The sequence below is a fragment of the Haemaphysalis longicornis genome, unplaced genomic scaffold (assembly GCF_048455015.1).
Source record: "Haemaphysalis longicornis isolate Haplotype H1 unplaced genomic scaffold, Haemaphysalis longicornis Haplotype H1 scaffold_4, whole genome shotgun sequence".
Lineage (NCBI taxonomy): Eukaryota > Metazoa > Arthropoda > Arachnida > Ixodida > Ixodidae > Haemaphysalis > Haemaphysalis longicornis.
Genome location: NW_027526361.1, coordinates 163,915,179 through 163,941,560, shown reverse-complemented (window position 1 = coordinate 163,941,560; position 26,382 = coordinate 163,915,179). Strand labels below are relative to the sequence as shown.

Here is a 26,382-nt window from a genome sequence, read left to right as displayed (position 1 = left end):
GTCACCCGCTCCTCGTAAGCGCGAGGGCTTGTTCACTCAACCTGCCATTTAATGCGTTCATATTTGTAACAACGATATTCCCGTGCCAAGAAAAATGCGCGCCAATTCACCCTATCAAGTTGGTTGGAACGAGAAGCTGTGAACGACACCTTCAACGGCTACACTCTTAATCTGGTTCCATATAAGTTCCAGTTAAAAAGGGTGATCCATATATTTTATGTGGATCCAAACGAAAGAATAACTGGAACGAAGCATATAGGTGGATCTTATCTGGAACCGTCAGCTTGTTTTCTTTATGTTCGTGGTTTTTATCTGGAACCGAAGAAATGGGGTCATGCGATGTCGGCGGTTCCGGTTACTGTTCCACTTATGTCCCAGTAAACGGTTGGGGAGAGTGCATTTGTATATTTTTTGCTCGTGTCTTGTTCCACATAACTCGTGCATGGAAGTGAAGTATGCTCTCTTTCATGCATCAACTGGAACAATGAACCGCATATATATTAGGTGCTTCTTGACCCAAGATGCACGTGCGCGTTTAATATACACGCGCACACCGCACATAAAATTTAATGAACTTCGCCGACATCTATGAAACTGCCTTGAAGCAGTTAACTTTCATAATACGGCTAAGCTGTAGTTTTAGTGATGTCCTTTGACAGAAAACGAAATCCCACTTTTTTGTCAACGCCGTACAAAGCATTAAAAATGTCGAGAGGAGGATATCTTAGGCAAAAGAAGAAATTGCAGGAACCCATTTCCAGGTGTTCTGCGGCACCCAGACTGCTTTCGTGAACATCGTATTTTTCTAATTTGAGGCGTCAAGTATACAAAATCACCAGTGACTTCAATTTGAGAAGGACTAAACGTCTTCCCTTTCCTCGTCTTTTTTTTTTTTTTTTTATTGAGAGTACCCTTAAAGGCCCCGACAGGGGTATTACATAAGGGGGGGGGAATACAGATCACGAGAAATGAAGCGAACATGGGGAATATTTAGTGCAAAATGGTATGAATATTTACACATAGGTGAAGTTCACAAAGTGAAAAGTATACAGATATCCAGACAGCATAAAAAACAGTACTACTGATATACTGACTGCATTGAAAGAAAGTGTGTTTACAGCTGTGATAAGGCATTGCAAAACGCGTCGTAGTCACTTATTACAGCAGTGTTACAAGGTAGGTTATTCCACAGTTTTATTGCCAGTACAAGTGGTGAATATTTATACATGTTGGTACGTGCAAACGGTAGAAATACTTTCAAGGGGTGATCGGTACGGGGGGAGATGTGGTTTGCCGGTTTGATATGCAAATAACGAAAGGTTGATGCGCCATGGTATAACTTGAAAAAATGCTGCAACAGGAAATTTTCGCGACGCTGTTCTAAAGTGGGTAATTTCAAGTTGTTTCGGAGTAGTGTAATGCTTTGATGTGTGTAATTACGTAGAATGAAGCGGATAGCGCGATTTTGGACTGCATCGAGAGATTTTTTAAGGTACATCTGATGAGGGTTCCAGATGATAGCCGCATATTCGAGCTGTGGACGTACAAATGAATTGTATGCCATGAGTTTTGTCTCCCACGTTGCCATATAAAGGGATTTACGTAGAAGTCCCAAAGTCTTACTTGCTTTGTTTGTGATGTGGTCAATATGGGCGTTCCATGATAGATTAGATGTCAGAATTACCCCTAGGTATTTGTAATGGTCTGTACGTCCAATGTTGGAACCGGAAATATAATAATCGCAGGAGAGAGGAGAGCGGACACTAGTAAACGTCATCACCTTTGTTTTTTCAGTGTTTACACACATCAGCCACTTGGAGCACCATGATGATACAGAGTTTAGGTCGTTTTGAAGCAGTATAGAATCGTTGCAGTCTTTAATTTCGCGGTACAACACACAGTCATCAGCATAGAATCGGATTTTGGATGAAATGAAATCTGGAATATCGTTCACGTACATCAGAAACAAAAGCGGACCCAAAACGGAACCCTGCGGCACTCCAGACGTGACAGGAACAGATGAAGAGACGATATCATGAATTGTGACACACTGTGACCTATTCAATAAGAAATTTTGTATCCACAGGATCGTGCTGTTGTTAAGGTAAAAACTGTGTAGTTTTGATACTAGGCGCTGGTGAGGAACTAAATCAAAAGCCTTGGAAAAATCAACGAAGACTGCATCGGTTTGGTTACCCGAGTGTATACTAGTGTGTAGGTCGGTAATAAATTCAAACAATTGAGATTCGCAGGATTTCCCGCGTTGAAAACCGTGCTGATTCGGGAAAAGTAGATTATTGGAAGAGAGGTGTTGCATAATTTGCGTGTACAAGATGTGTTCCAAGATTTTGCAAGGTATAGAGGTCAGAGATATGGGCCTATAATTGGAAAAGTCAGTGTGGTCCCCTGCTTTAAAAATGGGAACAACGAAAGCGAGCTTCCAATCGCCAGGTAGTAAATTCTCGTCGATGGATTGCTGAAATAACTTACAAAGAAAAGAGGAAGATTGGGTTACCGTTAATTTTAGCAATTTAGATGATATTTGGTCAGGACCGGGACTACATCTGTTTGGGAGACGCTGTATGGCTCTCACCACACCTTCTAATGTTATCAAGATATCGGGCATTACGGCACACTCGGGGTGAGAGGTGACATGCGGAGGCGGCAGAGAGCTTTCTGTGGTGAAAACAGAGGAGAATGCTGTGTTATGCGATTCGGCTATTTCCAACAGCGAAGGTCGGTTTGTTGAAGCATGGTTTTTGCTGTCATTACGTTTATTAGGATTAATGGTGTTCCAGAATTGCTTGGGGTTGTCTTTTAGCAAGGTTGGAAGGGTTTTGTTGAAAAACCCCGCCTTTGCTTTTTTAATTTCGACTTTGCAGATTCGCGATGCTTGTTTGTATTTTTGCCACGCATCGGAGTGATTTGAACGTTGGGCAGCTTTGAAGGCGCGTTTCTTCTTCCCAATAATTCGTTTTACATTCCGTGTAAACCAGGGGCTCTGGATTGAGGGGTAGATACGTAGTTTTGGCACAAAGTGGTTCCTGACATACAACAAAGCTTCCTTGAATATAATCCAATTTTGTTCTACAGTTCTAGACCTGAAATTGTGTTCATCCCGTGCAAGCGACTCATTAAGGAACTCGTTAATTGCAGACATGTTTGCCTTGGAATAATCGAAAATAAATTTGTGTTGCCTAGAATTCTTACTAAAAGTAGATATAAAGTCAAAATTAAACTGTACGAGTTTGTGGTCGCTGATTTCGTCAAGGACGTTCACTGTAATGCTGTCGGGGTGAGTAGTACACACGATATCGAGGATAGCTTCGCCACGAGTGGGTACCTTAACCATTTGTTGCAATGAGAATGTACCTAGTAAGTGCAGGAAGTTGTTGCATTCGTTTTTGATTGAGGACGAGCTGTCTACTTGATTGTTAAGCCAATCAATACCGGGAAAATTAAAGTCGCCGGCCATAATTGTAGGAACGCGTGGATATGAACAATGAATATATTCAAGTTCGGCTTGAAGAGTTGTTAAGAATTCTGTGTTTGAGTTAGGGGGCCGATAGCATGCACCAATCAGAACGCATGAAGATTGCGAAGCAGCAGAGCGAACAAGAGCCCAACATGTCTCGATTGAAGAGGGTGGAACAGGGACGTGAACAGAGTGGAACGACTTTCGGACAGCGATTAACACGCCACCGCCACGTGAAGTCTTTCTGTCCTTCCTGAAGATATTGTATTCCGGATGAAATGACAAATGGCTGTCCGGCGTGTCGTCGGAAAGCCATGTTTCAGTTCCTATTATTATGTCTGTACTGCACGTGATGAGGGCGGCAATGAGATCGTCCTGTTTCGGCAATATACTGCGGAAATTTCCCAACAGTAATGACACGGGCGCGGGTTTGTTAGAAATAGAATTTGGATAGCTATTGCACTGACGTCATTTAGGAGAGGACGCTTGCGCGGTATCAGAAGGGACGGCTTCATGCAATACTACGGTATCAGAAGCTGGATCATAGATGTAGGTCTGTTTATCAACTGAAAGCTTGTCATAGTTTAGACGAACTTTTTTACCTTGTTGATGGTGCATTTTGCCAAACTCCCACAAGCGCTTCCTGATACCGCGCATCCTCGTAGAGTAATCATCTTCGAACCACACTTTTGTTTCGCTATTTCGCTCCTTTAACTTCGACGCGTTTGAAAAGATTTGTTGTTTGCTTTTGAAATTCAGGAAGCGAACTATGATAGGCCTGTCAAAGCCTTCTCTCTGGCGCCCTAGACGATGGGTTCTTTCAATTTCGCCTACTTCTATACGGAGTTCACTTCGAAAAAAATCGCGAACGGTTTTTTCAGTGTCGTTCCAGGTCCTTTCGTTTCCCTCTGCAATTCCTTTGATAATTAAGTTATTTCTTCTGGATCTGTTTTCAAGCTCATCTAGGGAGCCAGAAAGAAGGGCCACCGCGTCTTGCAGGCTGTTAATTTTGGTGGAAGATTCCTGAACGCTTGACTTTATCTCATCATATCCTTTGGCAGCAGCCTCTAGGATTGCCACGCGTTCCGTTAGGCCATCTATTTTGTGCGCTATATCGCTCAGCTGCTCTCTGGTTTCACTCTGAAACTTCGTGTTCTGTGAACCCAAGGCGTCCAGTTTGGCGAGAATGTCATCGAGTTTGTCGGGCCCGGGATTCAGTTCTACATCGCCCGAACATAGCAGTAGACTTGTCGCAACGACAGCCAGAATAAGTGACGCTCGAGGATAGCAGCAACGCGGGAGCACATAGCCACAACACAATCGCGACTTTGACTTCAACTTGGTGCGAGGAGAGAAGCTACCGATTCGGGCGCGATACGCCGACAAGTCATTTCCCATGTGCACTCAAAAAGAATGGGGGATCTGCGACCAAACAAGAACACTGGCTCAAGCAAATCTCTTTACAATGGTTCAGAAAAACACTCACCTAAAAAGTGAGAACAGACAGCATGTAGCCGAGCAGTTGGTTTGGCCGCAAATCCCGATGAAGACGACGGCGGAGGGCTTTTTATGCCAAGCAGTAGGGGGGAGGGGCACCCGAAGGCGAGCAGAGCGCCACCACACAGAGTTCCAGGAACAGGCCGAGTGCAGATGCACCCAGCGACGAAGGTGATGCACGTGCGCTATCGCCAACTACGCCGAGACGTAGAGGCAATACAGGCCGCATACGCTGAACGAACTGTCGATGTGGTGGCCCGGGAACTCTCCCACAGGAGACGGCTGATTTCCGTTCGATAGCAGCTAGCTGAACCCGGACAGGCGCAGTATCGATGTAGCCACTTTGCACAACCTAAAAAGTGAGAACAGACAGCATGTAGCCGAGCAGTTGGTTTGGCCGCAAATCCCGATGAAGACGACGGCGGAGGGCTTTTTATGCCAAGCAGTAGGGGGGAGGGGCACCCGAAGGCGAGCAGAGCGCCACCACACAGAGTTCCAGGAACAGGCCGAGTGCAGATGCACCCAGCGACGAAGGTGATGCACGTGCGCTATCGCCAACTACGCCGAGACGTAGAGGCAATACAGGCCGCATACGCTGAACGAACTGTCGATGTGGTGGCCCGGGAACTCTCCCACAGGAGACGGCTGATTTCCGTTCGATAGCAGCTAGCTGAACCCGGACAGGCGCAGTATCGATGTAGCCACTTTGCACAACCTAAAAAGTGAGAACAGACAGCATGTAGCCGAGCAGTTGGTTTGGCCGCAAATCCCCGCGATTTGGCTATGGCTTTGCCGTTCGGGCAAAGCCATAGCTGCTATAGCGCTGAAGAATTCGTGGTGCTTTTGTGAACATCTTCATTACGAAATACTTATTGAGGCCATTACATTTTATGCATTTGGTTTACAAAGTTTCGCAGAAACGGCGGTTTTTGTTCAACACTCAGTCATCATCTCGCTGTGGTGTAGTACGCGCTCAATGGTACTTAGTCCACGTTACTTATGTTGTGATGGGGTACATACAGAATGGTAACCGACCGCGTCACATTTTACACCGCACACATCATGCTACGCATGCAGTTATATGCTAAGAAGTTCGTTTTTGTATTTTGTCTCGTCCCGGCTATTAATTTTCACAAGCAAAAACGAAAGCCTCTTTGCAGGAGGAGAACGACCTAGTACCCGGAGAACTAAATCTACCCCGCGGCATCTGCCTTACATTCTATATATTTATACTGAAATGTCATTCTTATTTCAAATTCTGCATTGCAGTATCGCGAAAATTCGCAGTGTTACCCTAATGCTGTTACTTGCCATAGTAATTCAAGTTCACCGAATGACCTGCCTTCTCCTCCTGGTACCCCCGTTGCTCTTTTCCTGCACTATTGGTGTTCATGAAGACAAACTGCTGGAAAACGGGAAGGTGTATTATTACTCGCTTATTAGCGAGTAATCACACTGCATTCACTATACGGAAGTAGTTTTCTATAATGTGGATATCAAAGAGCGTCGCAGTATATATTATTGGTATTGGAAAGACTTGTTGTCAAGAGAACGCAGTCAATAAAGAAGCGTCGTTTTGTTTTCACTGCAAAGAACGAAATAAAGCTGTCATCTAAGTTTATGCACACATACCGCACGCGCTCACGGCCCGCGGCGAGAAACAACTTTAGCCCCCTAACGTGTTAAATTGGCTAATATCTGAGCTCTTTGTTCCAGCCTCAGAGCCGCGTAGACGTCCGCTTAGAGGCCTACTCCCATTTTCCGAAGCAAATATAAGCGATCAAGGGTGCCGAGCTTGTGATCTCTTCCGCGGACTGGTCACTGGCCACGGCGTGCATCGCCCAAGGCACGGAGGAAGAAAAAGTTGGCCGAAACCATTACGAAACGACCGCCACTTCAGTGCGGCATGCCGTGCGCATGCGTTGACAGCCGCAAGGCAGCGCCGCTTGCGTTGATGCATGGTATAGTGGGACGGCAACGGGTACAACGACGATGAGGGAAAAACAGGACTGCGTGAACACTTTTAACGACAGCAGCGCCCTTACGTCTCAACATTTTCGCAAGCTAGTTTTTGTTCGTCCGCATGCAGCGCCACCAGTGGCCTTCTATAGCGGTTTTCTTGATTGCTCGCGTTATGCGCCTGATGTACTAAATGAACTGTCGGTCAGACTGGCGGGAACGGTTACCAGTTTGGTTGTGGCGTGAAACTGCGGATTTCTTCATGTCTTCGGGCTGTATTTACTGTTCGACGAAGTTAAGTTTTGCCGGGAGGCGCAAAAAAGGTCAGTGCTGCTTATTTATGTTCTGGTAACGGTTGTTGTTCACTGACTTGTTCATCACTGCGTCCGATAAACGTGCCGCTCCGCTGCCTGTTCGATGCGAGAAACGTTTGCGGCCGTTATTCACTTAAGCTTGTGTGTTTGTGGGTCGGAGTCGGCTTGACATTTCTGACTGCATACGTTAACTAGTGCTATTTAGAAAGTTGCTGGTGCGCGCATTTCTCGAGTCTGCATGTCCCCTTAGGGTGTGGTGTTGCATAGTTGTATATTGACGGTTGCTGTACCTGTCAGCGGTACTGAATCTTCTCGGGTTAGTCGCACGCTATTGTCTCGCGCGCACACACTGCACGGCTTGTTTGTCGGAGCGTCTGTCTTTAGCCTTATCGGTATTTTCAAACTTCCGTGTTAATTGCGTTGCGTTGGTCTTCTGAGAGCCATAAATGTACTGTGCTAATCACGCTATTCCGCCTAATGTTGATGTGCGTTCAAGACGTTGGCGGCAGCACTGCGTACGTTTATCTGTGCTGTGTGTGTAGTTGTTCCCCGTTTCTTCCAATGCCTTCGATGAATTCAGATGGTCTATTTACACTAGTCAACTTGAGTTGGCTCCCTGACGTGTAGTGAAATGCTAAGGAAAGTGGTTGTCTGAGCAGCAGCGTAGTAACAAAACGTTCCTTTTGTGGAGGGGAAGTCAGGTGGAAACACGCAGAAAGTGTGGAGCCGTTTCTATGCTGTCAATGTCAGTGGTAACCTGAGACCTCAGAATAATTACCCATAACGCTCACGTGTGGACTATTAGAAGTTTTAATGTCACAAAGTAAGTTTAAAAATAATTAATTCCTGCCATTTTATGCTATCAATGTCAGTGGTAGCTAGAGTTGGAATAATTTTCGAAACGCTCAGGTGCAAAGTTGTTGAATCATGATGTGCACCAAACATTAATCCATTTTTGTTCTCCTTTGAACGTAGAAATTATACTGCAAACGCAGATTACTACATTCTGTATTCATACTCTATGACCTGTTCAGAAAGAGTCTGTGGCTGACTGTGGAGACATTTGGCCCTCCACTGATACGTTGTGACAAATGTTTTTGTTTCTCTGCAAAAAAATGAAAACAAATTATTTCCATTCTTTACATGCTCCTGCGAAGTCATGGCTGTGGCATTTACCGGCTGAAGACATCTTCGGCATGCTGAAGGGTCGTCGGGGAGAGAGCGGCGGATTATGAATGTCCTGTGGAGCTCATAAGCCACAAAAGAGTACCTTTTGAGTCGTGCATATTGTGCAGATATTCACCAGTTCGCATAGACCAAGGACAGGTGAGCTTAAAGTATGTTCAAATATTTTTATATCTCAAATTGTTTAGCAAGAAAAGATTACCAGGGCTTCCGCTGTAAAAAAGACATTCGACTTTCGTGGAACGAATCAGACATTGTTCAATATTTTCTCGTGCTCCCTGGGTAAAGCAAGGCATAAATTTATTCTCTGATATTTTTGTACTGTTTATTTTCTAGGCAATAGGGCGAAGATAGACCTAAAACAGCTGTACAAGGAATGCATATGGCCATTTTAATTGTATTTGGACCCCTTCTTGGAAGTGTATCATCAGAAGGCAACACATTAAAGCTCTTGCACGGGATGAAATCATTGCGTTCTACAAGTAAGTACGCATTGCCATTTTTGGGTCTTTCATGGCGCGTTTTTAGGTAGTTTCTTTGTAACTAATGGTTTGAAACTTGAACTTCTTTTCAGTGACAGCTTGGCCTGTGGCTCAAGGTGACAGTAGGAGCTTTTCGGAACACCTTAGCGAAACTTTCCTGGAAGTGCACTTTGAGACGTCCCTGGCAGAAACACCCGGGTCTTAATTTTGGTTGGGTAAGCTGGCATTTTGTTTTTGCGGGACTCAATTTCTGGGGCTGCTCATCCTAATAAAATCTCGCTGTTAACAAGTTATCGTGAACGCCAATATTGGCCATTGTGTTCACATTCCGCCTATTACGGATGCTCCAACAGTGGCCAAAAAAACCCACTATTTTGTATTTAAGTTTTGTAAACATTTAGTTTACACCTTGAGAGTAGTTGCTGTGATTTGCCAGCACCACGGACACGCCCAACGTGGTTGCTGCTACAACAAGACGGTGGCAACAGACGATTTAAATTTCCCGCTTTTAATACGCCCGTAGCACCAATAATACACCCAAATACAGCCGTAGCATGAGTAATGCTTGCATTGGATTTTGACAGGTGGTTAAATAAGGGGTAATTTTTTTAAGGGAATTGTTTAGAGCACAGAAAGTGTCGTCTGCAAGAAAATGTGCTATATTTGTGATTTATAAGAAAATTGTGCAACAGCCTAGTTCAGCATTAGTCAGCTCAACTTCTGCCTCATACCACGACGAACCATGGAGGTAATACATATCGAGAGGGAAATATTTTAGGTGGAACTAATTCCCCCAAAAATTTCTGCCACAGTGCGATATTTATGATTTCCTATGACTGGCCCTTTATTTCTTTGCGGTAGAAACATCGCTTAGCTGTAAGTTATATTAAGCCAGCCTCACTACAGTATTCTAGGGAGCACATTATACAGTACAGAGAACATTTTTTGCAGAGAGAAGGTGTGTAAAATATAATGCCGAAAGGTGATTATAGTAATTATTATTTGATTAATAAACGAAACCTCTCAAGGATAAAAAACCTTATATTCAGGATACCGAGGCAGCAAGGTGGGATACTTTCCAGAATCAGGGCAATTTCATTGATTGTCTGTGGTGATATTGTTGAGCGCACTTTCACCTTTAGCAGCACTCCCAGAAAAAACGCAAGAAATCACTGATTTTAAATCAATTACTGTACCCGCCGCGGTGGCTCAGTGGCTAAGGCGTTGCGCTGCTGAGCACGAGGTCGCGGGTTCGATTCCCGGCCGCGGCGGCCGCTTTTCTGATGGAGGCGAAAAGCAAAAACGCCCGTGTGTACGAGATTTCGGCGCACGTTAAAGATCCCCAGGTGGTCAAAATTAATCCGGAGCCCTCCACTACGGCGCGCCTCATCGCCTGCGTTGCGTCGGCGCGTTAAACCTTACAATCAATCAATCAATTACTGTGTTATGAAAGGGCCTAAGCAACTCACTCATTTAAAGCAACCATGTAACAAAATATTCTTGTTTCCTTGAAGGTACATGAGGTGAGCAGTAAGTCTTCTCGAGGCCCGGTTATTCTTAGAGAAGGGACTGGCGCCATCAATATTGCCCGCAAGAAACACATCATGGATTCGCCGCCTGCATTGTCACTTCAGGATGTGGTCATCCTCTTCGCCGCATATATCATCTTTTCCATCGTGTCATCATGTTCTTATGGTTGTGTGCCTTTGAAGAGTTCTTGGGACTTTTGCAGGGAGTTGTTGAAAGCATGAGAAATTTGACAGTGGCCTGGTGTCATTTATGTTGGAGTCTGTTGAATACTTGGGATTTTAAATTATTGGTAGAGGTTAAAGTATCTCTTGAAAGGCATGAAGGAGGTCAGATGAAAGGCATGAAGGGGGTGAAATCAGATGAAGAGGTTTAAGTTACTGGCACATGCAAGTTTCATGTCAACTGAACACTGAAGTCGTGCCTTATTTTTCATCATTGGCACAATGCGCAGGCTGTCTTTGAATCTATAGTGGGTGTTAATGTAGTTCATGGCACCGCATTGTAACGTCCTATTATTCAAGTGTAGCTCATGAGATTTTTTTTCGTGGCAGTGCTGCTGCTGATGCAAAAGTGACAGTGCTTATTTACGCAGATGGCTTGCGCCTTCATTGATAAATTTTAGTACTGTAAGTGAGCTGACACCCATGCCGTAGAAGAATTTAAAATGTGCTTATTTGGCGTGAAAAAGTCTTCTCCTTTGAACAAAGTTGCATTTCTTGCTTGGCAGAAGCAGGGTTTTGGTCACAATTACACTGACAGCAAGACGGGAGGGTTTTTATAGCGAGCAACTGTGAATTTTACCTAAGGTAAAACGTTGAGGCTGGAAAAAATGCTTTCAAGTCTTCTTTGTAAAACTTGTCCCCTGTATGATTCAACGCTGGCTTGTCTGCGTCTTAAGGATGTCTGACTTGTTCCCGCTTGAATTGATGACGTATATAATTAGTGTGCTTGTTAAATTTTATTATGTGTAACATGCTTCCAGCTACCTGGTTTGCAAAATTATATAAGATTCACGCTAGCTTTTGTGAGATTTCCTGGGATGAATTATTTTAAAGAACTACAAATTGTTTGGTCAAGTAACGTGCCTTAAGTCAAATGCCTTTTCAGGACGCTCATAAAGTCTATTTTCCCTACAAATAGCTTGATGTTACACTTACGTCTGGTGTCAGGAAACTACTATCTTTAATAATCATGTTTTAATTGTGGCATACTGCCGCATGTGACCTCTCGTGACAAAATGTTTTATCGTTAATCTTGGCTCGAGCGTTGTTTTTCTAAACTCTTGCACTGCACTGTTGTAGGTTTCTGATAATACAACCGTGTATGGCATGTTTTTAGGCCTTTCCCTACAATTTAATAGCAAACTGCATTTTCCCAAACAGTTATGCGTAAACACAGTATGGCAAGCGCAATGAGTAATTCCGCCTTTGAGTTACCTTGGTTTATCTGATAAGACAGCATATTTGATGCTCACTGTTGTATAATGTCTGTGTCAGTGCCGCGGTAGACGCACACGTCTATTTAATTATGAAGCAGTCGACCCTAATACCGTCTTTATTAACCATGTTTTTGAGTAAAAGTGAATATGTGAAAATGCCACTTGGAGCCTAGTGTTATCGTTATGGTATTTATTCCTTGTACGTTGGTCATTTTCTGTGCAATTTAAAATAGAGAGCTATTCAAATCTGAAATGTATGAATACTAACACCCAATAAAGTTGTATAGTATGTTGACAAGCAGTGTATGAGTCATAATAGTTTGTTTCGTGCGTATTTTAATGCAAGTATATTGTTTCTTTTATATGCAGCTGAAACCCAGCACAGGATTCTGCGGGTGAAGCCAAAGAGGGTGTGCCGCTCTAGGTGCCTCAGACCACCTTTTATATAGAACTGTGCTCCGATAGGCAACTGTTGGGAACTGTCAGGGACCACACTGCTGCGGTGGTTTCTGCTTTCCAATTGTTGGTATCACTGCGGCTCATATATCAAGGCTGTGTTAAAATGGTGCTTGTGGTTTCCTGCTGATACCAATGCATCCGCCAGCCTGGCATATGACCTCGGTGTATACCGACAGGAAAGCAGAAATATTGGAAAAGTGGAGTCCCATAGACAGCTTCCCAATGCCTATAGGAACACCGTTTTATATAAACAGCTGGTCTGAAGGTACCTGGAACGGCGCACCGGATAAATTCCATAATCATTTTACATGGATCAATGTTCCAGTAACCTAAACTACCCTTTTATTTGGAACAGTGATCCGCATACTTTTATTTGGAACACCGATCCACATAATTTAGTTGCAAAAATATGTGGTGCACTGTTCCACTTAATTTTCAGGACATGTGGAACACGGTTCCAATTATATAACTGGAACTTTTTTGCAAAAAAGTTCCAGTTACTAAGTGGATCTTACGTGGAACCAGATTAAGAGTGTACCCATGTGACGTCACTTCAATTCACGTGGCTCTACAAAGAGTGAAACCAGAGACACGGGAAATTTACTTAATCGCACCCTTCATTATGTCAGAGATAGTCTTTGCTAAGATTAAATCAATGCATCATTCATGAACGCTGGTTGGTTAAATCGTATCGGTGAAGCACCTGAGTGAGAAACGTTTTTTTATAAAATTCAAGGCAGCTCAACGCCGGTGTTAGACAATCTAACTCTACTTCGTCTCTGCCGCTGCCTACGGAGGCGACGAGATCGGTGGCAAAGACGGACGAGAAGTGAGATGCCATGCGTTGGAGTACTGGACTGAAAATGACTTTATTTCAATAAAACCTGCAGTGGGCTGGGGTCTGTTAAGACCCTCACTCCGACGTGGCCCACCCCCGCATCTTCTTTGCGGCCCTACTAAGCGCTAGCCCCTTTGAGGAGCCCGTGCCTTTCGAGCGCAATGAAGACCAGCTGGATGGCCCATGCTTGATCCGTCTTCTTGGTTGACTCAATGGCTCTTTGGAGTTCCACCGGGTATTCTTCAAAACGTGCGCCGTCTTGGGCCCAGGAACAATCCCACATGACGTGCCACCGGTTGGCCGGCCCTTTCTTACACACGCTGCATTGGGCTTTGGGGTATTCGTCGGGATACATGTGGTGTAGCGCTGCCGGTGACGTGACCGGCGCTGTCTGTCGCCTTCTGCCTCTTCGCGACCCAGCGCCCGGTGGGGCGGCGGATACGCTCTTCTCATCAGCCGCATGTTCTTGAGTGTTTCGCCGTAACCCCTGGGACTGTCTTGTCTCCACCCACCATGACCACTCGGGACGACTCCCCACTCTGGGGGCGCGGTGTGTTATTTCACGCGCCTCCCTGTGGGCCGTCTCGTTGTAGTTTTCTGTGTACGGTGAGCATTCGCCCGCGTGCGCCGGGATTCATCTGATTTCTACTCTTGTTTCTTCTTGCACACCCGTTTTCGTGATGATCTTGGCTCCCTTGCCGCTCACTCGGCCGTTCGCCAGGTTGCGGACGACCTCTTGCGAGTCGCTCAGGATCGTGGCTTCTGACATCGCCAGGGCTATTGCAATCTCCTCCGCCTCGGTGTGACCTTGCTTCAATTTTTACGAACTCCTAGCGCTCGTGCAAGGCGCGCACTCGGCCGCTTCACGTGCCGTTGGCGGAGCTCACAGCAGCGTGAGAGGTCGCGTGGCGCTGGCACACGGCTTTCCGCGAAAATGTTGGGGGTAAACCCGCAGGTGTGCTCGGTGGGTGAACCGCCTGTCTCGCCCGTCTTGCGTGGCCTCGTAGCTCAATCGGTAAGACAACGGGCTCTCCTCCGTTTCTCTATGCGTTCCCGCTTCGATTCCTGGCGGTGCCAGTAACTTCTTCTGTTTATTCGCGGGAGTTTTCTATTGACACCAACGGTCGCGAAAGAAACCTTGGGCGGTAGAGGTAGAAAGCTTCACTTTAAAACGCCACTCTTGAAGTGGTTTCACGTGAGAAGAACCGGGTGCTTTTAACGCCGAACAGGGGCACTAACTTACTGCTTTGTTCTCCAGACGCTTAGCACGGACGCAACTCCAATATATTTATTGTATTTGTACTCCAATCGTATTTATTGATTTACGAATAACCAGGTAAGTTCAGTCAGAAACATTAATGTTAGCAAGTGGGGCAACAAAATAAGACAATCGGGCTCGAGTTGTTTATAAAACAATGCCAAGTTTTCACCGGCTGTGCATCCGCATCTATGCGCTATGCCATTGTGTATAAGTTTTAGGGCCGCCTTACCGGCAGCAGCCGAGATGTTGCCGAAATGACAGTTCGCATGATGCTAAAGAATTGGCAGACACTATGGACCCCCATAACTATCACAGCCTTTTCGTGAGTGCAGTCGGCTCGGTATTTACAATGAGAAAAACCATGATGGGCTGCTATTCAGTTTGGTGACCGGTCCATAGCCTCATTACTTATGTCAATGCAGTAGTCACATTTATAACTTCACTCATACATTATGAGGTTTAATCTTGTCACCGGGATGAGCAAGGTTCAGAACTACTGAGCGCAGAGAGATTTGTTGAATTCTAGTGCGGCCTGGAATGAAAGAAATAGCGCATCTGAGAGAACAAGAACACGCACGAGGAGGACTCAGCCAGGAACGGAAGCAAGAGCGTGACGGACAGTTTTTTTTTTCATCCCTACAGTCACGTACCAACCACCCAACCTTCAACTCTTTTGTGGTGCAACTTTCTCCCGTTGAAGAGGAGGAATACACGCTCAGAAAGAGCAGTCAGTCCTAGTGGCACGAGATAAGGCATAGGACTACCGCCACTCAGTCACGCAAGTCAGCAACGGGGGCCATTTTGGCGTTTATCTGTGTTACCTAGATTGCGGCCTGTACGGCGTCGCCGATAACTTCTAGCGGGTCACTTGTGAACAAAACTGCCGAAGATGCAACAGAACGACATCTTCGGACACACTTCTGCTGCTGAAATGCTGCTACAAGCGTTATCTTTTATTCGCGTTCGGAACGACATGAGCAGCGCGCCGCCGCAGAGCAGAGAGGACAAGCTAAGCTTACCAGAGTTGACCGACTAAAACGCATAAGCAGCAAAATGGCGGCGCCCGTGAGGCGCAGCAGTGTAAACAAATGTCCCATGATGAGAACTAACCAATGAGCATAGCAGCGGCACGGAACAATAGGAGAAAAGAGTGTCGATACTCTGTAACCTTACACTAGTCAGCCCCAGGGAAGAATTGTCATTCCAGGACCCATTGAGACACTCCGGCTTCCTGGGCTGTCTTGACTAGCCAAAGTTGCTCTTCAAGGTCCGAGCTGGCCAGAGCCTTCTCCTAGGACTCGGGGTGGCGGAAGAGTGGGGCCTGTATTCATGGAGGCCCGCGTGACGCGACAGAGGTGTCCAGAGTCTCACTGAAGCGGCATTGTGAGGAGGATTGGGTGGCGGCCGAATGTGCGCTCCAGTGGCCTCCGCAATGAAGTTCATTTTCGCGAACTTAAGCCATCATCGCACCAAACCAGCGCTCCTACTGAAACTCATGCCGTCGCCAACACTTTATTTATTTATTTATTTATTTATTTATTTATTTATTTATTTATTTATTTATTTATTTATTTATTTATTTATTTATTTATTTATTTATTTATTTATTTATTTATTTATTTATACTGCCAGCCCAGGGGCCGGTACAGCGCTGAACAACATAGAAAATACACGCAGAAACTAAACTGACGCCTCAGACACGAACAGCAACGCAAAACATATGCGGTACAGTATGCACAGGTATAGTATACGACCATATTCTGCACAGGTACTAAATGGAGGGGTGTGCAAAAACAATAAGCAACTCTTTCACAATCGAAATTAAACCGAACTGGTTATGAGATATCGTTTCGGTCTTGGCGCGGACCGGAATATAGGGTTAAATTTTCAAGAAAACACAGCCCTGTCGGCTTCTATGTAGTTTAACAAGCATTTTTCAGTCCTAAAGTGTCTGACTTAGAGATGTCTGGCGGCAAATTGTTCCAGTCTTCAGTTGTATTGGGAGAGAGAGAGAGAGAATAAACTTTATTTAATGAGACGAGTCAAGCGGGCGGTTTCCTCAGTTCAGGACCCCGTTGGAGCGTCCAGCCGCCTCAGCTCGGTGGATCAGCCGAAGCTGCTCTTCGAGGCTAGAGCTGGCCAGCACTTCCTCCCACTGCTCAATCGAGGGATTAGATATCGGGGAAAGTGAGGGGTTAAGCTGGCACTCCCACACCATGTGATACAAGGTGCAGGGCGCGTTGCAGAATTGGCACTGTGGGTAGTATATTGTTGGCCAGAATAAGTGGAGTTTGGTCGGGTGGGGGAACGTGTTGGTTTGGAGGAGACGCCAGGAGCGCTCCCCTGCCTTGCTGAGGGTGACTGTTTAAATGTATTTAAACGAGTCATTATAGGCAATAATTTATTAGGATGACTAGATATAACGGTTCGAGAGATTGAAGGGTTTAAATATTGTTCTGTGGTAAAGCAGTTACCGTGCATTAAGTAAAGAAACATTTCTCTCGCTACTTGGCGCCGCGTTGCGAGGGGTGGCAGGTTTAGTTTATTTAGTATGGCAGTAACCGAATCTAATGTTCGGTGGAATAAATCTCCCGGACCTCGTTTGAATTTTTTCAATTTTTTCAATTTCGCATTTCTTCGAAGGGTCCCATACGATGCAGGCGTATTCTAATAGTGGACGGGCAGTGGTTGTGTAGGTAGTCAATTTAGCTTTCCTGGTTGCTAGTTTGACGTTCCTTCTCAATACCACAATTATTAAAAAACGTTGTGATTAATCTAGCTCTCATCACCGAATTCAGTGCTTCAGTGCTTGAGGTCAAAAAGGGTAAATTCAGCCCCTTTTTTCCAAAGCTCCCCTACGACACCGAAGTAACGCTATCGCGGCATACGTCTTGAGATCTTCGATGCGGTTCGGGAAGTGGATAAGGTGGGGGTCACTTCTTCCGCCTGTTCGGTGTGGGTTGAAGGAATTGATGCGCTTGTGAGCAGAGCCAAACTATGGCGGTTAAGGATCTTCACCTCGTGTACGAGGCCACGTCACTGCGTACTGTGGAGAGGTGTTTGTCGTGCGTTTGAAGACAGCTTTCTCCCGGGTGTCTCTGCAAGACTGGTTGTGTGTCGGACGCATGTTGGGGCTGAGTGTGACCCCATCACTGAACTGGCTAATCTCGTTTTGAAGCTAAATAGCACCCGCGAGCGCCGGCACAGTTGCGTCAAAATGGCTCTACCGTTGGAGGTGGGAGGCGTAAGAGCTGTTTCACATGATGAGCTTGGAGGAGTTCACCGAAGGTATTGTGAACCACAGCACTGTAGGAATTCTTACGACGATGGGCTGGCAGGTTGTCAAATTACTGGCTTTTATTCCTTGTGTGTGAGGGCTTCGACCTTGTCCTTTGCAGTCTTGGAGGGAATGGTGTATCTTAGTGCGTAATTAATTTTAAAGACGGCAAATGCTTCGACTATTCCACGCACATCCGACTCTGGGATAAGGATTATATTGGTACTGGTCCTGCGGATTACCTGGGAGTCCTTCTCTGCGGTATTTTTAAGTCTGCATTTTACTAGCGAAAAAAAGACGCGGACGAAGAAGTACACAGGACACTTGCTAGCGAGTGTCCAACTAGCCCGACTTTCCGCCTTAAGTGTTTAAGTCGGTTCATCGGTTTGATGTTTGAGCGATGAGTTTGTAAAAGTATGCCTAAAATACTCGCGAGTGAAGTCGGAATTGCTTGGCGATACAGGAGGAAGTTTCTTACGTGGGAAGGCGGTGAGCAGCTCACATTTCTGTGGCGCATACTTGGTGTCACAAAGCCGTGCCTACCGACTGAGAGTATCGCCCGTCTGTTGTGGACTACTTTCCACGTACCCCACTGATCCGTGAATGACTCTTATTGTGATGACATCCGCGTTCAATCAATGACGTATGCCTGGTATGGCAGCCAAAACAGAAACAGTCCAACGACTTTTCTTGGCTTTTCCGAGGTTTCGGACCAGGTGCTAGTCACCTCCTGAGGCCTCCAGGTCGCTGCGACCCTGTGGGCAGCCGCCACCGCCCCATACAGATGTATGGGGCGAAATAAATGTTACTTCTCTCTCTCTCTCTCTCTCTCTCTCTCTCTCTCTCTCTCTCTCTCTCTCTCTCTCTCTCTCTCTCGATGAAGTCTGTAATGTAAATGTAGGGGCGTTCGCCGTAGCTGAGATCATTAAGCTGCTTGGGTATGGGTATGTGACCTGCTTTCTCAAATCCTCCTTTGGAATTCAGTATAGCTTTTCGGTGGCTCCGAAAGGCGTGTAGCATGATCTCTCCCTTTAGCCAAAACGAGAATGCACTGGGTAGAGAGGTGATTGAAAAATCTGCTGATGTTATGGCAAAACACCTTTTGCTGCTCGAAGTACTTCCATAGCTTTTGTGGAGGATATGCTCTAATAGCTTTGTCAAAAACGAGGTAAAAGGTACGGGGCGTAGATTCTCGTGCTCGGTGGTAGTCCGGATGTTCGAATAAGGCTTACATCTTCCGTCTTTCATTCTTTTTGGGAGTCGGGCTACTGACGTCAATAAGGAAGTCATTAATTAAGGTCGCTAGCAGCTTATTGGCTATGGCGTCCGCTCTGGGGCTGCACTCTATGGAAGCGGCATATCTGCTTCGCGGTCATTCTTCCCCCGGTGATAGGACTATGCAAAGATGCGGAGTGAAGTTTAAAATCAGGTGCAAATAATATTCTCCGCAGCAGTTTAACGCTCCCTGAATAGACAAAGACGTGTTGGGAAAATAGTGGTGGCTAACGTCATAGACGTAAGTTACTGGCCGAAGAATTTCGCTCACAGTCATACGGCCAGTTGGGCGCAGGGGTTGATTGGCGCGTTAAGGCGCGTAAAAAGCCCAGTTTTAAGGTGACGCACAGACAGGGCAAGCGAAGTGACCTTCAAACTGAAGCTTTGTTTGACCGCTTAGGACTCTCCAATCGGCCAATCGATCAATTTATTTATTATTCCTTAAACAATTACTCGAGAACAATAGCTATTTAAAGCGTGTTAACACCAACGCTGGAATTTTGTGGCCTTTCAATGCCAGTACAACGGTTATACATCATTGCTGCCAGTCGGCAAGCTTAGGCGTGAAATGTTTAATCACATAAAAGTACAGAGTGAGAGGTGCCTGAAGGTTTACATGGGTTCCACCTTTGTATGGATGGAAGTGCCTCTTCTGAAGGGGTGTTAATAAAAGCAAAATGGGCGCAGTATACTTCAAATGAAATTATTAATGCGAAATGATTACCTCACTCTCGGTCGAACATCTGGTGTCGAGTCGTTGGCATAGTAACCGAGAGGTGTCAAACAAAGTCGCCTAAAGCCCGAAAATACAAAGAAAAAGGGATGGAATTAACAATAAAAAGTGGACAATTGGGGTCTCGACAGCACTCAAACTGGAGGTTTCCGGAATGCGAGAGCAGCTCACGTCCCCTTCGCCAGTGCGGCTCCATCGCTCTAGCTGACTCAAGGTGGACCTCGTAATGCGCCTCAGACTCAAACACGCGGGCTGTGCATGTTTACTGACGCTTACCTGAGCAATCTGAGCGCCGTAATTACACAAATGTCGGCTATGCTTAGCAGTGTGAGGCCGGAGATTGGGATTTGACCACTGCGGTCTTCAACTTGCACCCAAGGCGTTACGTCCAATTATTTCTACGTTGCATGGTACGTTGTAACACTCAACGTTCGGGCTACGGAAACTTAAGCCACAAATATACCTGCCTATATAAACAACCTCCTGCACCACAGTGAAAACAGGCTGTTGCATATAAAATCGGCACAGAACGAAACTAGTACAACGCCGCAGCAATACGAACACACACGAAACTAAGGGAGACAGACAAAAAGAACGAACAGAAGTGGTTTGACAACTTCGAACTCACGAAATGCTCAAGTGCTTTCCAAAAGCCTTCAGAATGAGTAATGATGAATAATGATGGGGGCAGGCGGCTTCAAGCTTGGAACGTTAATGGTAGAAAAAAATGCAAGTATGTTGCTGTGTTTTGCTGCGGAATATTAACCTCATAGTCAGGTTGTGACCAACTTGATTTGAGTAATCGGTTGTCGTCGAATCGCGCCAACAGGATCGGACCGGGCTCCTTCATTTTGTGAACCCCCCTCCCATTTTTTCTACCGGAGCCCATGGCTGTGTGGCGCCTATGCCGAAGGACGCGCGCTTACTGGACTTCTCATCGGGCCAAACCACAACCGCAGACTTCAATCCGCTGCAAGATCTGGCCGCTCCCATGCCACGTCTTCGCCCGATCCGCCGGTCCTGACTGCACTTTCCTTCGTGCGGGCCCTGCATCACGCGGAGCAACCGCTTAGGAAGTCCACCAGAACCCTACCTTCGGCAACGCCGACATCGCCCGCTTCCAGTAACGATGCTAGCTCTGTCGTATTCACGGCCACGCATGTCCGCTAGGCGCAGTTCGTATCCCTCCTTTTTTTATTTTTCGCAGTAGACTAGCGCGAGCAAAAGAACTAAGGCTTGACGTTGGACGAGTTGGGTACGCATATCTAACGCGCTTCACCTAGACTTTAGAACACGCTTCAGAAGAGCGTACACTTCTTCCGTCTTCATCACTGCGCTGTTTTCGAAGTGGTAAACAACAAAACGAAACAGAAGAAGAGCAAACGCAGATGAACCAGTTTTTTAGGCCTCTCGCAGAGAACTCTTCCTGTTGTAGAAACTTCTAGCTCAGGTGCCTCTTCGCACACCAGGTTTCCCTCTGGGTAACATAAGGGGAAAAAGGAAAAAATTGATGTTCCCCAAAGAACGAAAACAAGCTGAATAAAAACGGGAACAACCCTGCTCGCTCCAGCTAGGCTATAGCAGGTTAATGCCGATTATAAAAATAAAAGAACACGAAGCCGAGGCCCCAAAATCTTTTCGAAGTAAAGCCACTGCTTACAAAAAAAAAAAAAACTGAGGCACTTGCTTCGTTTGGCGGGCAAACAACGCAGCTCAGCCCTCGCACGGGGTTGAACCATGAATGCAGGGAGAAGAAGCGCCTCAGGTAACACACACGCCACACAACCCCCTACACTCCAGTATTCTCCAACACAACTCCGAAGCCGTCCATACAGCCCTCCCCACGCAACTTGATCCCCACATACACTGTCTTTAACTGAAAAAAAGTGCAAAATGCTCAGGGCGCAGCCGCCCCCCCCCCTAAAAAAAAAATTCACCATCTTCCCGTAGGGGAACCCTGAGTAGTATGCGAAGCAGCCATGGGGTCGACTCAAGTTCCCATTAGTTTTCAGTTCGATCGCGGCGTTGCGGGAGGAGACTTGAGGGGAGCGGAGCGCGCGCACGTCGTTTATACCGCGGAGCTACAGTGGCGCCCCCAGCGGAGTATGCAGCGGCTACCGTCGCGTCTCTAACCCTAAGCTGCTTCGCATTATCGCGAGTTGAACCGCAGGGGATGCCATTCGTTGCGCGATCCCGGAGAGGAGAGGAGCTTCGGAGAGGAGAGGAGTGTCGGAGAGGAGAGGAGGAATGCCTCGCACACTGCTCAAGGTTTCCATACGGGAAGATGACAACGGTGGTTGAATGCGAAGGTATCTCGTGATAGATTCTTTGGTTGGCCAATCCCTAGGGGCATCCTCCCTCAATCATCATCACCGCAGCGATGCCTGGCCAGGCATGCGCGGTGGGTGTGTGGACGGCGAACAACAACGACAAGGCAGGGAGGGACACCGCCCCGAGCATGAGATGCTCCGCATCTAATAAAAAACTATAATCACAATAGTCTGAAAAAGTCCCAACAGACGTGCCCCAACCACCCCACAACTCACAGTCCCCAGCCCACAATGTCCATCACCCGGAACAGAACAAGATCCTTCAGTTCGCTTACAAGCACTTCAACAACAGGGATTCCCCCCTGCAAACACCAAACACAAGTCCGTGCCAACAGTTCGCAAGGCGCACAGTTCCGAGTCCGCAGCTCAGAGTCCAGCAGCAAGTCCAATCCACCTCAGCGTCAACAATTAGAGCCGCAACATTACCATCAACGACCACCAAGGCCAGTCATCTCAAGTAAAGCCAACCAATGACGAGCAAAGTGCACCTCTTCGGAGCTTGGAAAGTTCCCCACGAGCACCACAAGCACTGGAAACCAGAGCTCGCAGGAGAGAAAAACCGCACACACAAGGAGTGTACCACGCGCGGCCGCTTCCGGAAGCAGCCGTAACAAAGCGGTGTAGCCAGGATGGAACCGGGCCCTTTCCTCCTACCTCCCCCCACCCCCCCTTCAAAGCCTCATCGCATCGCATCGCACAGTCCGGAGAAGCCCCGGCAACATTGCTGGAGCTGCACCACAAGATCGGCGCCGAAAGCGCCGCGCTGCCCAGGGCACAGTTCACGCTCCCAGGATCTCCACCTCCAAGTGAATTCGGCAAATAAAAAAGCAACCCGAACAACAGCACCCACAGCGGGATCAATTTCCGAAGCTGCTTAGTCACTATTGCAACTACTGTCGAACCTCGTTGTGACGAAGTAGTATCGGAGCAGTTCGTTATATCCGATATTCGTTGTGACAGTAGAGGGAGAAATCGGGAGTAACAAATCGACAGTCTGACTCGCGCAAAAATACTTGATACAAAAATGCACTCTTAAGGCGTCGAACCCACTATAAACAAGAAGGTAACCCTTACCTTTCTCCGTGTTCAATTTAAAGCTCCACGAACGGGAACATGAGTACGGGAAATTACAAAAAAGCAAAGTTTACTTGACAGAACACGCCTGTGTCTTTATTTATTTGATGACGGATGAGACTTTCATCTCATGGCTATTCCCAGCACTGAGCAGTGCGGAGTTTTCCACAGTGGACACGAAGAAAATGGCCTTTATACATCTGCAGTTTCGGATGCCGGGAGGTTTTTTGAAGTAGCTTCTCAGCCCCCTGGTCAAATATTTCGTCGTTATATCCGATATTGCGCACTGCTGTCACGGTTTCAGTTTTGTTATGGAAGAATAAATACCTGTGACATAAAGCGTTACCAACCAAAGTGCGCATTGAGTTCCCTATAAGCGATAATTCGGTATATCAGTGTTCTTTATAACCAGGTTCTGCTGTATAACTAAGCACAACCCAACTAAGCACATGGCAGCAAATCCGAAAAAAATATTCCGTCTCTCTCGTTTCAAAGGGACACAACAACACTTTGGCCAATCCCTGCACATTTAAGGAACATACACTAAAAAAAAGTAGAGTAAACCTGAAATACAAATTTCAATCCCTCAGCATGGTGACCGTGGGGACACATATCCAAGCGATATAAAGTCAGGTAGAAATTTTGCCCAATAATCTGAAACAGTGCCTGAAAACGCCCTCCAGTCCCGAATCGGGTTCTTGAACGAGGTGAGGCCGAAAAAGAAATATGCGGGCCGATCTCCATCCGTTACCGCGCTACCACATACCCGTTTAGAGTATGTATCATCTGGAACTGAAACATGCCATTAAGGGGAGAATGGCCCTTAAGTATGGAGACGCGAATCTGGCCACCACGCAGCCGAGGCGCATGTTATGATAGGGAGTACCGATCGATTAAACAGATGCGCCCGATAGATAGACCTCACCAGTGTAGGCGTCAGACTATCTAAGCCCGTTGCCGATCGCATCTTCATTATCTCCATCAGTGAGCGAACTTCGAGTTCCGATAACGGAACATCGTCTGGGCTATCGGGGTACGGCATCAAAGCCAAGTCACGTTCGCGCGTGTGATCAACCGAGTCTTGATTTGATTTGATTCTAGGGTTTAACGCGCCGACGCAACGCAGGCGATGAGGCGCGCCGTAGTGGAGGGCTCCGGATTAATTTTGACCACCTGGGGATCTTTAACGTGCGCCGAAATCTCGTACACACGGGCGTTTTTGCTTTTCGCCTCCATCAGAAAAGCGGCCGCCGCGGCCGGGAATCGAACCCGCGACCTCGTGCTCAGCAGCGCGACGCCTTAGCCACTGAGCTACCGCGGCGGGTTGATCAACCGAGTCAGAAGGCGCCGAGTCCTGGAACTCAGGAGTACTCGGGTGTACTCCTCAAGTCTCCCCTCAAGTCTCCTCCCGAAAGAGAAAGAAAATAACCTGTGTGCCCTCAATCCGCCCGCCGAACGAAGCGGCAATCACACCGCCACCTTTCAGCGACGGAGTTCGCCCCAAAACCAGGAGCAGTGCATTGAGCTGGCTACATGGTTGTTGGAGCTCTTTTTAGCTCCGTGAAGACGGCCCTCTCGCGAGAAGTCAGCGCAGGCGACTAAATTTCCGCCCCCGCTTTGCGCCGGGAAGGGAGCCGACCTGGAGGCGTACGATTTTCTGTCGGCAGCATCCGGCGGCTGCGGTTCTTGGGGCCGCTCAATCATCGTTTCCTTCCGAACCGCGCTGCGGGGAGCGTGAACCGATGACGCGCGTGAAAATAAACGAACGAAGAAGCGAGCGAAGAAGCGGGCCCTAATCTCGGGCCCAGTGTCAAGCGCGCTGCAGCGTGATTACGCAACTCCGCGATAAAAATCCCCTCGCGACGGCGGCGACGATGCGAACGACCACGGAGGAGCTTTGCGCGACGACTCGTGCCGAAACGAACAGAGATAAAATTGCCGCTACGGAGGGAGAAAATGTGCGCACATAAATGAAAACGGCCGGAAGATTGAGACCACGGCGACGCGAAGCTGGAACCCATTTTGCGAATCTGGATTCTGCCGAGGCGGCGCAGAAGCGCGCCCCGCGAGCGCGCCGGGAGCGTTAATGGGTGGCCCGCGAGCTTAGTGGCGCGCGGGCGCGACTCGCGATAAGGCGCCGCTTGCGCCACGAGCCCGCGTCCTAGGCGCGGCCCAGCCGAGCGCGCCTGGATGCGCCGTGAGAAGGCCTGCCCGAGAGACTTGCTCCCACTTGGCAACCAGCACGACGGACGCGCAGAGGCGGCGGCCAGGCGATAGGCGCGACCCCCTCATGCGCCCTTTCTGCGCTAGACCCATGCAACACCTTTTCGTGGGCTAATGTTCTTCCCTACCAAGGCGCGCGTTTCCAGCGGTATAAAATTAGCGACACCTTGATATTGCGAAACAACTCCCGTTAACCTCGGTGCTTACTCCACTGCGGCGTTACTAAGCAAATAAAGACGCAGACGCCATGTTGCGCCAACTTTCTGTCTTGTGTCACCTTTTCAGTTAGTGAATGCCTAAGTGACAACACGCCATCCGTGTACGCTCATAAAACTGCGCCTGTTCTACAACAACAACAAAAAAACGAAGCAACTCTGGCCTGGTGTGCGTTAAAATATTTAGGGTGGTAACTTTGAACTACAGCAAATAAAAGTGCATGAGCAGGGTTTTTTTACCCCATCCCGCTGCCGCACGCTTCTCTTCATTGCGAGTACTCTTCACAAGACATTATGGCCTCAACAAAGTGCTCACGTACGCGACATGAAACATTAGTTTTGTGGCTAACTGTATCCAATGAAGAAAAAATTCCCCCGCACCTCCCCGAAGGGAATCGTGCAGAAATGCGAAAGCATTGGGTGCACCGACGAGTGTGTTGCGAGTAATGGCGTAATTAATGACGAGAGTGTGAACGTAATCATTTATTCATCAGCACCTGTTTGTGTTATCGTTGTACCTGACGGCCACAATCACTGCCTTGTGATCGCTAAAGTGCACGGTCAAAGGGTCTTTGAAAAGCATACGCGCGTCACAGTTTCGCGTAAAGACCAGATCAATGCAACTCCCGTGAATGGTAGTGGGGCACGTGTCAAAGCCGGCAGAGAGACAATGCATAGAGTGCCTGGTCTGCATGTACTCGACCAGCCACTCGCCACTCTTCTTGCGCACGTCAACGTTGAAGTCGCCAACCAAGACTATGGGGTCAGAGGGTTTGGAGCGCACGCGCACACTTTCCACAGCCGCGTCCGGAAATGC

General features: G+C 47.3%; 1 long non-coding RNA gene across 2 annotated transcripts; it reads left to right on the top strand.

Moving 5' to 3' along the window:
- The first annotated feature begins 8,433 nt into the window (after positions 1-8,433).
- LOC144180655 (uncharacterized) lies at positions 8,434-12,246 on the top strand. Of its 2 annotated transcripts, XR_013324493.1 has the most exons (4): positions 8,434-8,571; positions 8,767-8,912; positions 9,005-9,127; positions 10,427-12,246. It is a non-coding gene; the product is annotated as an uncharacterized LOC144180655 (long non-coding RNA). The 2 variants fall into 2 exon arrangements; XR_013324492.1 differs by having other exon boundaries at positions 8,434-8,912.
- The last annotated feature ends 14,136 nt before the right edge of the window (positions 12,247-26,382 follow it).